This window comes from Acipenser ruthenus, unplaced genomic scaffold (assembly GCF_902713425.1).
Source record: "Acipenser ruthenus unplaced genomic scaffold, fAciRut3.2 maternal haplotype, whole genome shotgun sequence".
Classification (NCBI taxonomy): Eukaryota; Metazoa; Chordata; class Actinopteri; order Acipenseriformes; family Acipenseridae; genus Acipenser; species Acipenser ruthenus.
The window spans coordinates 37,501-48,941 of record NW_026708062.1 but is presented as its reverse complement, the minus strand read 5'-3'; the positions used below and the strand labels follow the sequence as shown (position 1 = coordinate 48,941).

The window sequence follows — 11,441 nt, the reverse complement described above, 5'->3', positions numbered from 1 at the left end:
CATGACAGATCAGTGACCTACAGTGCAGCACAAACACCCCACATGACAGATCAGTGAAACACAAACACCCCACATGACAGATCAGTGATCCACAGTGCAGCACAAACACCCCACATGACAGATCAGTGAAACACAAACACCCCTCATGACAGATCAGTGACCCACAGTGCAGCACAAACACCCCACATGACAGATCAGTGACCCACAGTGCAGCACAAACACCCCACATGACAGATCAGTGAAACACAAACACTCCTCATGACAGATCAGTGAAACACAGTGCAGCACAAACACCCCACATGACAGATCAGCGAAACACAAACACTCCTCATGACAGATCAGTGACCCACAGTGCAGCACAAACACCCTACATGACAGATCAGTGACCCACAGTGCAGCACAAACACCCCACATGACAGATCAGTGACCCACAGTGCAGCACAAACACCCCACATGACAGATCAGTGACCCACAGTGCAGCACAAACACCCCACATGACAGATCAGTGACCCACAGTGCAGCACAAACACCCCACATGACAGATCAGCGAAACACAAACACTCCTCATTACAGATCAGTGAAACACAGTGCAGCACAAACACCCCACATGACAGATCAGTGAAACACAAACACCCCTCATGACAGATCAGTGACCCACAGTGCAGCAAAAACACCCCACATGACAGATCAGTGACCCACAGTGCAGCACAAACACCCCACATGACAGATCAGTGAAACACAAACACCCCTCATGACAGATCAGTGACCCACAGTGCAGCACAAACACCCCACATGACAGATCAGTGAAACACAAACACCCCTCATGACAGATCAGTGACCCACAGTGCAGCACAAACACCCCACATGACAGATCAGTGAAACACAAAAACCCCTTATGACAGATCAGTGACCCACAGTGCAGCACAAACACCCCACATGACAGATCAGTGAAACACAAAAACCCCTTATGACAGATCAGTGACCCACAGTGCAGCACAAACACCCCACATGAGAGATCAGTGACCCACAGTGCAGCACAAACACCCCACATGACAGATCAGTGAAACACAAACACCCCTCATGACAGATCAGTGACCCACAGTGCAGCACAAACACCCCACATGACAGATCAGTGACCCACAGTGCAGCACAAACACCCCACATGACAGATCAGTGATCCACAGTGCAGCACAAACACCCCACATGACAGATCAGTGACCCACAGTGCAGCACAAACACCCCACATGACAGATCAGTGACCCACAGTGCAGCACAAACACCCCACATGACAGATCAGTGAAACACAAACACTCCTCATGACAGATCAGTGAAACACAGTGCAGCACAAACACCCCACATGACAGATCAGCGAAACACAAACACTCCTCATGACAGATCAGTGACCCACAGTGCAGCACAAACACCCCACATGACAGATCAGTGAAACACAAACACCCCTCATGACAGATCAGTGACACACAGTGCAGCACAAACACCCCACATGACAGATCAGTGAAACACAAAAACCCCTTATGACAGATCAGTGACCCACAGTGCAGCACAAACACCCCACATGACAGATCAGTGAAACACAAAAACCCCTTATGACAGATCAGTGACCCACAGTGCAGCACAAACACCCCTCATGACAGATCAGTGACCCACAGTGCAGCACAAACACCCCACATGACAGATCAGCGAAACACAAACACCCCACATGACAGATCAGTGAAACACAGTGCAGCACAAACACCCCACATGACAGATCAGTGACCCACAGTGCAGCACAAACACCCCACATGACAGATCAGTGAAACACAAACACCCCTCATGACAGATCAGTGACCCACAGTGCAGCACAAACACCCCACATGACAGATCAGTGAAACACAAACACCCCACATGACAGATCAGTGACCCACAGTGCAGCACAAACACCCCACATGACAGATCAGTGAAACACAAACACCCCACATGACAGATCAGTGACCCACAGTGCAGCACAAACACCCCACATGACAGATCAGTGAAACACAAACACTCCTCATGAAAGATCAGTGAAACACAGTGCAGCACAAACACCCCACATGACAGATCAGCGAAACACAAACACTCCTCATGACAGATCAGTGACCCACAGTGCAGCACAAACACCCCACATGACAGATCAGTGAAACACAAACACCCCTCATGACAGATCAGTGACCCACAGTGCAGCACAAACACCCCACATGACAGATCAGTGAAACACAAACACCTCTCATGACAGATCAGTGACCCACAGTGCAGCACAAACACCCCACATGACAGATCAGTGACCCACAGTGCAGCACAAACACCCCACATGACAGATCAGTGAAACACAAACACCCCTCATGACAGATCAGTGACCCACAGTGCAGCACAAACACCCCACATGACAGATCAGTGACCCACAGTGCAGCACAAACATCCCACATGACAGATCAGTGACCCACAGTGCAGCACAAACACCCCACATGACAGATCAGTGACCCACAGTGCAGCACAAACACCCCACATGACAGATCAGTGATCCACAGTGCAGCACAAACACCCCTCATGACAGATCAGTGACCCACAGTGCAGCACAAACACCCCACATGACAGATCAGCGAAACACAAACACCCCACATGACAGATCAGTGAAACACAGTGCAGCACAAACACCCCACATGACAGATCAGTGACCCACAGTGCAGCACAAACACCCCACATGACAGATCAGTGAAACACAAACACTCCTCATGAAAGATCAGTGAAACACAGTGCAGCACAAACACCCCACATGACAGATCAGCGAAACACAAACACTCCTCATGACAGATCAGTGACCCACAGTGCAGCACAACCACCCCACATGACAGATCAGTGAAACACAAACACCCCTCATGACAGATCAGTGGCCCACAGTGCAGCACAAACACCCCACATGACAGATCAGTGAAACACAAACACCCCTCATGACAGATCAGTGACCCACAGTGCAGCACAAACACCCCACATGACAGATCAGTGACCCACAGTGCAGCACAAACACCCCACATGACAGATCAGTGAAACACAAACACTCCTCATGACAGATCAGTGACCCACAGTGCAGCACAAACACCCCACATGACAGATCAGTGAAACACAAACACCCCTCATGACAGATCAGTGACCCACAGTGCAGCACAAACACCCCACATGACAGATCAGTGACCCACAGTGCAGCACAAACATCCCACATGACAGATCAGTGACCCACAGTGCAGCACAAACACCCCACATGACAGATCAGTGACCCACAGTGCAGCACAAACACCCCACATGACAGATCAGTGACCCACAGTGCAGCACAAACACCCCACATGACAGATCAGTGAAACACAGTGCAGCACAAACACTCCTCATGACAGATCAGTGAAACACAGTGCAGCACAAACACCCCACATGACAGATCAGCGAAACACAAACACTCCTCATGACAGATCAGTGACCCACAGTGCAGCACAAACACCCCACATGACAGATCAGTGACCCACAGTGCAGCACAAACACCCCACATGACAGCAGCGAAACACAAACACCCCACATGACAGATCAGTGACCCACAGTGCAGCACAAACACCCCACATGACAGATCAGTGAAACACAAACACTCCTCATGACAGATCAGTGACCCACAGTGCAGCACAAACACCCCACATGACAGATCAGTGAAACACAAACACCCCACATGACAGATCAGTGACCCACAGTGCAGCAGAAACACCCCACATGACAGATCAGTGAAACACAAACACCCCTCATGACAGATCAGTGACCCACAGTGCAGCACAAACACCCCACATGACAGATCAGTGACCCACAGTGCAGCACAAACACCCCACATGACAGATCAGTGAAACACAGTGCAGCACAAACACCCCACATGACAGATCAGTGACCCACAGTGCAGCACAAACACCCCACATGACAGATCAGTGACCCACAGTGCAGCACAAACACCCCACATGACAGATCAGTGAAACACAAACACCCCTCATGACAGATCAGTGACCCACAGTGCAGCACAAACACCCCACATGACAGATCAGTGACCCACAGTGCAGCACAAACACCCCACATGACAGATCAGTGAAACACAGTGCAGCACAAACACACCCCTCATGACAGATCAGTGACCCACAGTGCAGCACAAACACCCCACATGACAGATCAGTGACCCACAGTGCAGCACAAACACCCCACATGAGAGATCAGTGACCCACAGTGCAGCACAAACACCCCACATGAGAGATCAGTGACCCACAGTGCAGCACAAACACCCCAAATGAGAGATCAGTGACCCACAGTGCAGCACAAACACCCCTCATGACAGATCAGTGACCCACAATGCAGCACAAACACCCCTCATGACAGATCAGTGAAACACATAAAATACTTTCAATTACTCAGCATTTCCAATTACTAGCACCACGACACTAGATAAGAACACATATAGACATGTATTGATATATACATACATTATACATACATTATATATATATATATATATATATATATATATATATATATATATATATATATATGTGTGTGTGTGTGTGTGTGCAGATGTTGTGGTAAAGTAATTCAAGGGAGGTTTGAGAATAAAAATAGCATCATTCCCTCACATGGCGCACTTGACCACTAGAGGTCTCCTGAAACATGGTCAGACAGGATAATGAATGTTCAAGTCATTGTTTATGGAGTAATGGGTGGTTTTGTTGTCTAATTAAATCCACCTGTATTGTCAAATCATGCAAACTAAACAATTTACATTATGAAAAGTGGAGTTCATTATCTTAAGCCAAGTCTTCCAACTTGATGCATTCAAAACTTCACCTGAAAATAAGATACAAGATCACTGTGCAAACATCCCATAGCAGCGTGCTTTAAATGAACAAGCATGCCCTGTGAATGCCAGCGGTGTCTCCCCTGCAGTGCAGCGTGCTTTAAATGAACAAGCATGCCCTGTGAATGCCAGCGGTGTCTCCCCTACAGTGCAGCGTGTTTTAAATGAACAAGCATGCCCTGTGAATGCCAGCGGTGTCTCCCCTGCAGTGCAGCGTGCTTTAAATGAACAAGCATGCCCTGTGAATGCCAGCGGTGTCTCCCCTACAGTGCAGCGTGCTTTAAATGAACAAGCATGCCCTGTGAATGCCAGCGGTGTCTCCCCTACAGTGCAGCGTGCTTTAAATGAACAAGCATGCCCTGTGAATGCCAGCGGTGTCTCCCCTACAGTGCAGCATGCTTTAAATGAACAAGCATGCCCTGTGAATGCCAGCGGTGTCTCCCCTGCAGTGCAGCGTGCTTTAAATGAACAAGCATGCCCTGTGAATGCCAGCGGTGTCTCCCCTGCAGTGCAGCGTGCTTTAAATGAACAAGCATGCCCTGTGAATGCCAGCGGTGTCTCCCCTACAGTGCAGCGTGCTTTAAATGAACAAGCATGCCCTGTGAATGCCAGCGGTGTCTCCCCTGCAGTGCAGCGTGCTTTAAATGAACAAGCATGCCCTGTGAATGCCAGCGGTGTCTCCCCTGCAGTGCAGCGTGCTTTAAATGAACAAGCATGCCCTGTGAATGCCAGCGGTGTCTCCCCTGCAGTCCAGCGTGCTTTAAATGAACAAGCATGCCCTGTGAATGCCAGCGGTGTCTCCCCTGCAGTGCAGCGTGCTTTAAATGAACAAGCATGCCCTGTGAATGCCAGCGGTGTTTCCCCTGCAGTGCAGCGTGCTTTAAATGAACAAGCATGCCCTGTGAATGCCAGCGGTGTCTCCCCTACAGTGCAGCATGCTTTAAATGAACAAGCATGCCCTGTGAATGCCAGCGGTGTCTCCCCTGCAGTGCAGCGTGCTTTAAACGAACAAGCATACACTGTGAATGCCAGCGGTGTCTCCCCTGCAGTGCAGCGTGCTTTAAATGAACAAGCATACCCTGTGAATGCCAGCGGTGTCTCCCCTGCAGTGCAGCGTGCTTTAAATGAACAAGCATGCCCTGTGAATGCCAGCGGTGTCTCCCCTGCAGTGCAGCGTGCTTTAAATGAACAAGCATGCCCTGTGAATGCCAGCGGTGTTTCCCCTGCAGTGCAGCGTGCTTTAAATGAACAAGCATGCCCTGTGAATGCCAGCGGTGTCTCCCCTACAGTGCAGCATGCTTTAAATGAACAAGCATGCCCTGTGAATGCCAGCGGTGTCTCCCCTGCAGTGCAGCGTGCTTTAAACGAACAAGCATACACTGTGAATGCCAGCGGTGTCTCCCCTGCAGTGCAGCGTGCTTTAAATGAACAAGCATACCCTGTGAATGCCAGCGGTGTCTCCCCTGCAGTGCAGCGTGCTTTAAATGAACAAGCATGCCCTGTGAATGCCAGCGGTGTCTCCCCTGCAGTGCAGCGTGCTTTAAACGAACAAGCATACACTGTGAATGCCAGCGGTGTCTCCCCTACAGTGCAGCGTGCGTACAGTCAGTGGCATCACAGTACAGTAGATCACTCACATTAAAAGACAAATCCACAAACAGCAGCCTTCAGAGAGTCCCTCCACTGCGATGACTTTGTTATTTCACATGAAGACACGGTGCTGTCTCCCACACCTGCTCACAACGGCAAAACCAAAACCACATGAAAAGGATACTTCTCTCATCAGGCCCCATATTCAAAAGTGTCACTTCATCACCTAAAATAATAATAAAAAAAAATTAAGCAATCTATAAATGCTTTTAGCCTAGTTGGACATTATATACAACTTTACCTGTCCCACAAGTGTCCCCCAAAAAATACATAGCATGCACCCGAAGTTGAAAGAGGCAGCATTAATCCTTACAATAGTTGCAGGGAAGAACAACTTCTGCATTAATTAACTGCATTGAAATCAAGACAATCACGGCTATATAAAGAATCATTAAATACAATCACAAGTGTTACTAACTACCTTAACAAACAGTTACTCCGGGTTCAAATACAGTCAGCACTCTTTATTGCCACTCAATATTATTTTGAAAATATCACTTGCCAAAAGAGAAGACATGTGGCACTGTAATACAGAACATACTTTTAAATCCGGTGTGCATTGTAGCAGTGTGTGTGTGTGTGTGTGTGTGTGTGTGTGTGTGTGTGTGTGTTTATTGTGTTCAGGTTACCTTGTGTAGCTGCTCCAGACTCTCACTGTGTGTGTGTGTGTGTGTGTGTGTAGCAGTGTGTGTGTTTATTGTGTTCAGGTTACCTTGTGTAGCTGCTCCAGACTCTCACTCTGTGTGTGTGTGTGTGTGTTTATTGTGTTCAGGTTACCTTGTGTAGCTGCTGCAGACTCTCACTGTGTGTGTGTGTGTGTGTGCGTGCGTGTGTGTTTATTGTGTTCAGGTTACCTTGTGTAGCTGCTCCAGACTCTCACTGTGTGTGTGTGTGTATATAGCAGTGTGTGTTTATTGTGTTCAGGTTACCTTGTGTAGCTGCTCCAGTCTCTCACTGTGTGTCTGCGTGTGTGTGTGTGTGTGTGTATATAGCAGTGTGTGTGTCTACTGTGTTCAGGTTACCTTGTGTTGCTGCTCTAGACTCTCACTGTGTCTGTGTGTGTGTGTGTGTGTGTGTGTTTATTGTGTTAAGGTTAGCTTGTGTAGCTGCTCCAGACTTTCACTGTGTGTCTGTGTGTGTGTGTGTGTATATAGCAGTGTGTGTGTTTATTGTGTTCAGGTTAGCTTGTGTAGCTGCTCCAGACTCTCACTGTGTGTGTGTGTGTGTGTGTGTGTCTGTGTGTATAGCAGTGTGTGTGTTTATTGTGTTCAGGTTACCTTGTGTAGCTGCTCCAGACACTGAAGTGTTTGTTCAGAAGAGCAGGCAGGCTGTGCCACACTGACCCGGGGTGAGGCGAGGCGTGAGAGGAGGGGTGAGGTGAGGGGCGAGATGAGGGGTGATCTGTGCTGTGCTGTGCTGTGCTGTGCTGTTCAGCCTACCTGCCAGCGCCTTGCCTTTGTAGAGGAGTCCCTGTTGATTGACAGGTATGTTGAGCCTGTCAGAGACCAGACTCCAGACTGTGGAGACCTTCTCATCCTCACAGACCTGTCAAGAGGCAAGAACACACAGTGAGGGGACGAGCATTAAACACTGAAACCACATCTTCATCCTCACCGTACAGGCGAGAGACAAGAACACACACACACACACACAGTATCAGAGCAATCTAGCGAGGGGACGGTCGAGTATTGTCAAGAGCAAAAACACACTTTCATAAAAACTGCTGATTTTGTATTATTATGGTCTGTATGTGTGGCATGCTATAGAAATGTATTGTGGTTTGTTCTTTTTTCGTGCTCTGTACTGTACAGTGCTTTGTGAAACGCTTGTACAAAAATCGCTATATAAATGCAATAAATAAATAAATAAATAAATACACTGGAAGTGCTTCACATTGTCACAGACCAGTATTATGAACTTGCTCTTGGTCTACAGCCACAATATTGTGTGAGAATTATTTCTCAGTCTCACAGATGAACCGACATTTAATGCAAGGGCCGAAAACAATATGTCAATTTAAACACAATAGCAACACTGAGGTGAAGATACAAGCCCAACACATTTCTCTTAGAGGTAGTCGAGCAAAGCAAGAGGCGAGGACGGACACATCTGCTGGAAACGCATGGATATGAATTTGTTTCCAGGTTCATTTCAACACACAGCCCTACACGCGTGAGACACTCTAGCCTGCATGTATTCCGCTCACGTGTGCAGGAGTGGCGGCAGGCGCAAGAACGCTGTGTGTTGTGTGTTGTGTGTGGAGAGAGTTCGGGTGCGTTCACGACACGCAGATTTCCGTCATTCTGCGCAGAATCGGAGCAAGTAGCCAATGAATTTTCGGAATCTGCAGAATCTGCGCAGACTTAACAAATACATAAACAACACAGTGAATTCTAATCAGAAATTACAGTTTAAGTGACTAATGTAATGCAACCACCATGGATCCCAAAATGATAGATACAGATTGGCCAACAATCAATGCTGCAGGGAACAAGAACAACAATATAATAAACAGCGACGTCACTCCTTCACAACTCGTGTGCAGCGAACTCCCAACAATAAAAAGAAATTAACACACACCCGGTGATATTAAAACCATGAAGAGGCAACAACCTCGTGTGAGCACAATAAAGCATTAGCGGGGGCAATCAGATAAATCATCCATAGCAAAAAACAACACAGCAACATTAATTTGCGGTCCATTGTCGTTCTGGGTCCGACATTGCAATTATTCCTCACAGGTCCTTTGTCGGACTGAGTCCGACATCATTATAGCAACGCAATAAACGGGTGTTTAGTCGTTTTTTCTCCGGAAAAAGCCGAGAAAACCATTCAATTGCCGAGTGGTAGCGACAGGAGCCGAGACAAGTCGAAAAAAAAAAAAAAAAAAAAAAGGCGTATCTCATGAATAGTCATATATGGTATCAGGTATCAGATAACGGGGCGTTCATAGTAAACAAGCTGGCTGAGTGCGTCAGCGCACAGAGACTATCATGGACATTTGTAGAGCTTTTTTCAGATGTTATTTTAATAAAATAATGACTTGGATCGCATTATTGAGGAGTTTGGTGATAAAACGAGTGATCCGGAGATGATCGATCGGTATGTACGACTATTATTATTATTAATTATTATTATTTTTATTATTATTATTATTATTATTATTATTATTATTATTTCTTACATAGGTAAACGCTATAGCAAACGAAAGGCTGGGGCGGGGCTGGAGATGCCTAGCGAGTGCTTTGTTGATATGCAGGGCCATTTAAACCCGTTTGACTGTGAAAAAAAAAATATTTTAAACAGCGCGTCTAAAATGAACTGCGCGTGTGAAAACCTGACGTGCCTGTTGCGCACTTAATAAATGGACTGCAAAGGGTTAAAACAAACACAGAAAACGGAGGCTGGCGCGCTTTCGATTATGACAAACAAAAAGGATGAGATGAAGCCGTACAGCCAAAACACCAGCCCCTTAAACAGGTATAAATAACAATACGGTTTTGTTTTACCTGAGGAGAATCCTCCTATTGCGCTGTGAAACTCCAGGCAAGCATGGGGGCGGCCATTCTGTGAAGCGCGCATGCTGACGTAGGCTTTGTTATGACCGTGAACGCGCCTGATAGAAGTCTGTGGGGACCCTGCTTTCACTGCTCGTGCTGTGCCCTGTAGCTCAATATGCAGGGGTTATTTTTTTATATTAAAAAAGCCGTTTTGTGGCTTTCCAAAGACGTATCATGCGTCTGGATCGGATGTTCGGAGACAAAATGATAATTGTTTACATTTGGTCAAATACAAGATTGCATGTAGTTTCCGAACATCTCCCCCTGGTGGTTAATTGCGGTGTTTACGGCAGAATAATTCAATGGGTTTCTCCATATCCCGTATATTTTCATATTACCCACAATTCAATTTGTGACACTTAACTCGAAAGGTACATATATTTAAAATTAAATATATATTTTTAATAATTAAAATTGTATAAAACATTGAACATATATTATCCTCAAACGCCGTTTTGATAACAATATAATATTTGAACTTATTTTAATATATAAATTAATAGGTAGTAACCCTAAATTGAATTTTACTTAGTTATACGAATTATAAATAGCTATTGGAATGATGTAATTAGCATATATCCCAATTATCCTGAATTGTAAAATACTGATTTGTGAGGAATAAATGAAAAGTTGTGTAATATAGATATATATTTTTTAATTTCAAAGAATTAAATTGTATAAAACATTAACCATATAATCCTCAATGACCACTTTGGTGACAATATAATATTTTTTTTATCATTTTAAGATAGAAATATACTGTAATAAAATCAAACCACAAATAGACACTGGACTCATTATATGAGTTATAAATAACAATTGAACTCTTTATATATTATATAGCAAGAGCTGTGTGGCTTGAGCTAGTGATTGTGCTTGGTATGAGTGAAGTGGCTGAGATGAACGTGTGTGAGTAAATACAGTGCTGAGAAAGAAGGCTGGCTGGAGAGAGATGGGAGCCCCCCAGGAAAGGGGGGGGGGGTGGAGAGATGGGAAGAAGAGAGAGAAACGATGGAGAGGAACAGAGAGGGACAATGGGGACGGGCGCGGAGGATGAAGAGGGGCAAAGACGAGCCACGCGCGTCAAAAAGTCCAGCGCTGGACTTTTTGACGCGCGTGGCTCGTCTTTGCCCCTCTTCATCCTCCGCGCCCGTCCCCATTGGACATAGACCACCCCCCCCCCCGACCACTGACTCTTGACCCATGACCATTCACTTATGAGCCCTTCAACCTTTTAGGATATACATTTTATTTTCTTTTATATATTTTAACCCTTTAGACCCCTGAATAATTAAAGAACCCTTTTGGAGATTCCTTGAAATTTTGGCAAAAAA

The 11,441-nt window shown here is 46.2% G+C and overlaps 1 long non-coding RNA gene across 1 annotated transcript in view; it reads right to left on the bottom strand.

Annotated features, from left to right (window-relative positions):
* Window positions 1–6,423: 6,423 nt before the first annotated feature.
* LOC131728727 (uncharacterized) overlaps window positions 6,424–11,441 on the bottom strand; it is a 6,160-nt gene continuing 1,142 nt past the window's right edge. The window contains exons 2-3 of the long non-coding RNA XR_009322807.1: window positions 7,825–8,092; window positions 6,424–6,713 (exon numbers count right to left, since the gene is read on the bottom strand). This is a non-coding gene — a long non-coding RNA (uncharacterized LOC131728727). The remainder of the gene's footprint in view (window positions 6,714–7,824; window positions 8,093–11,441) is intronic.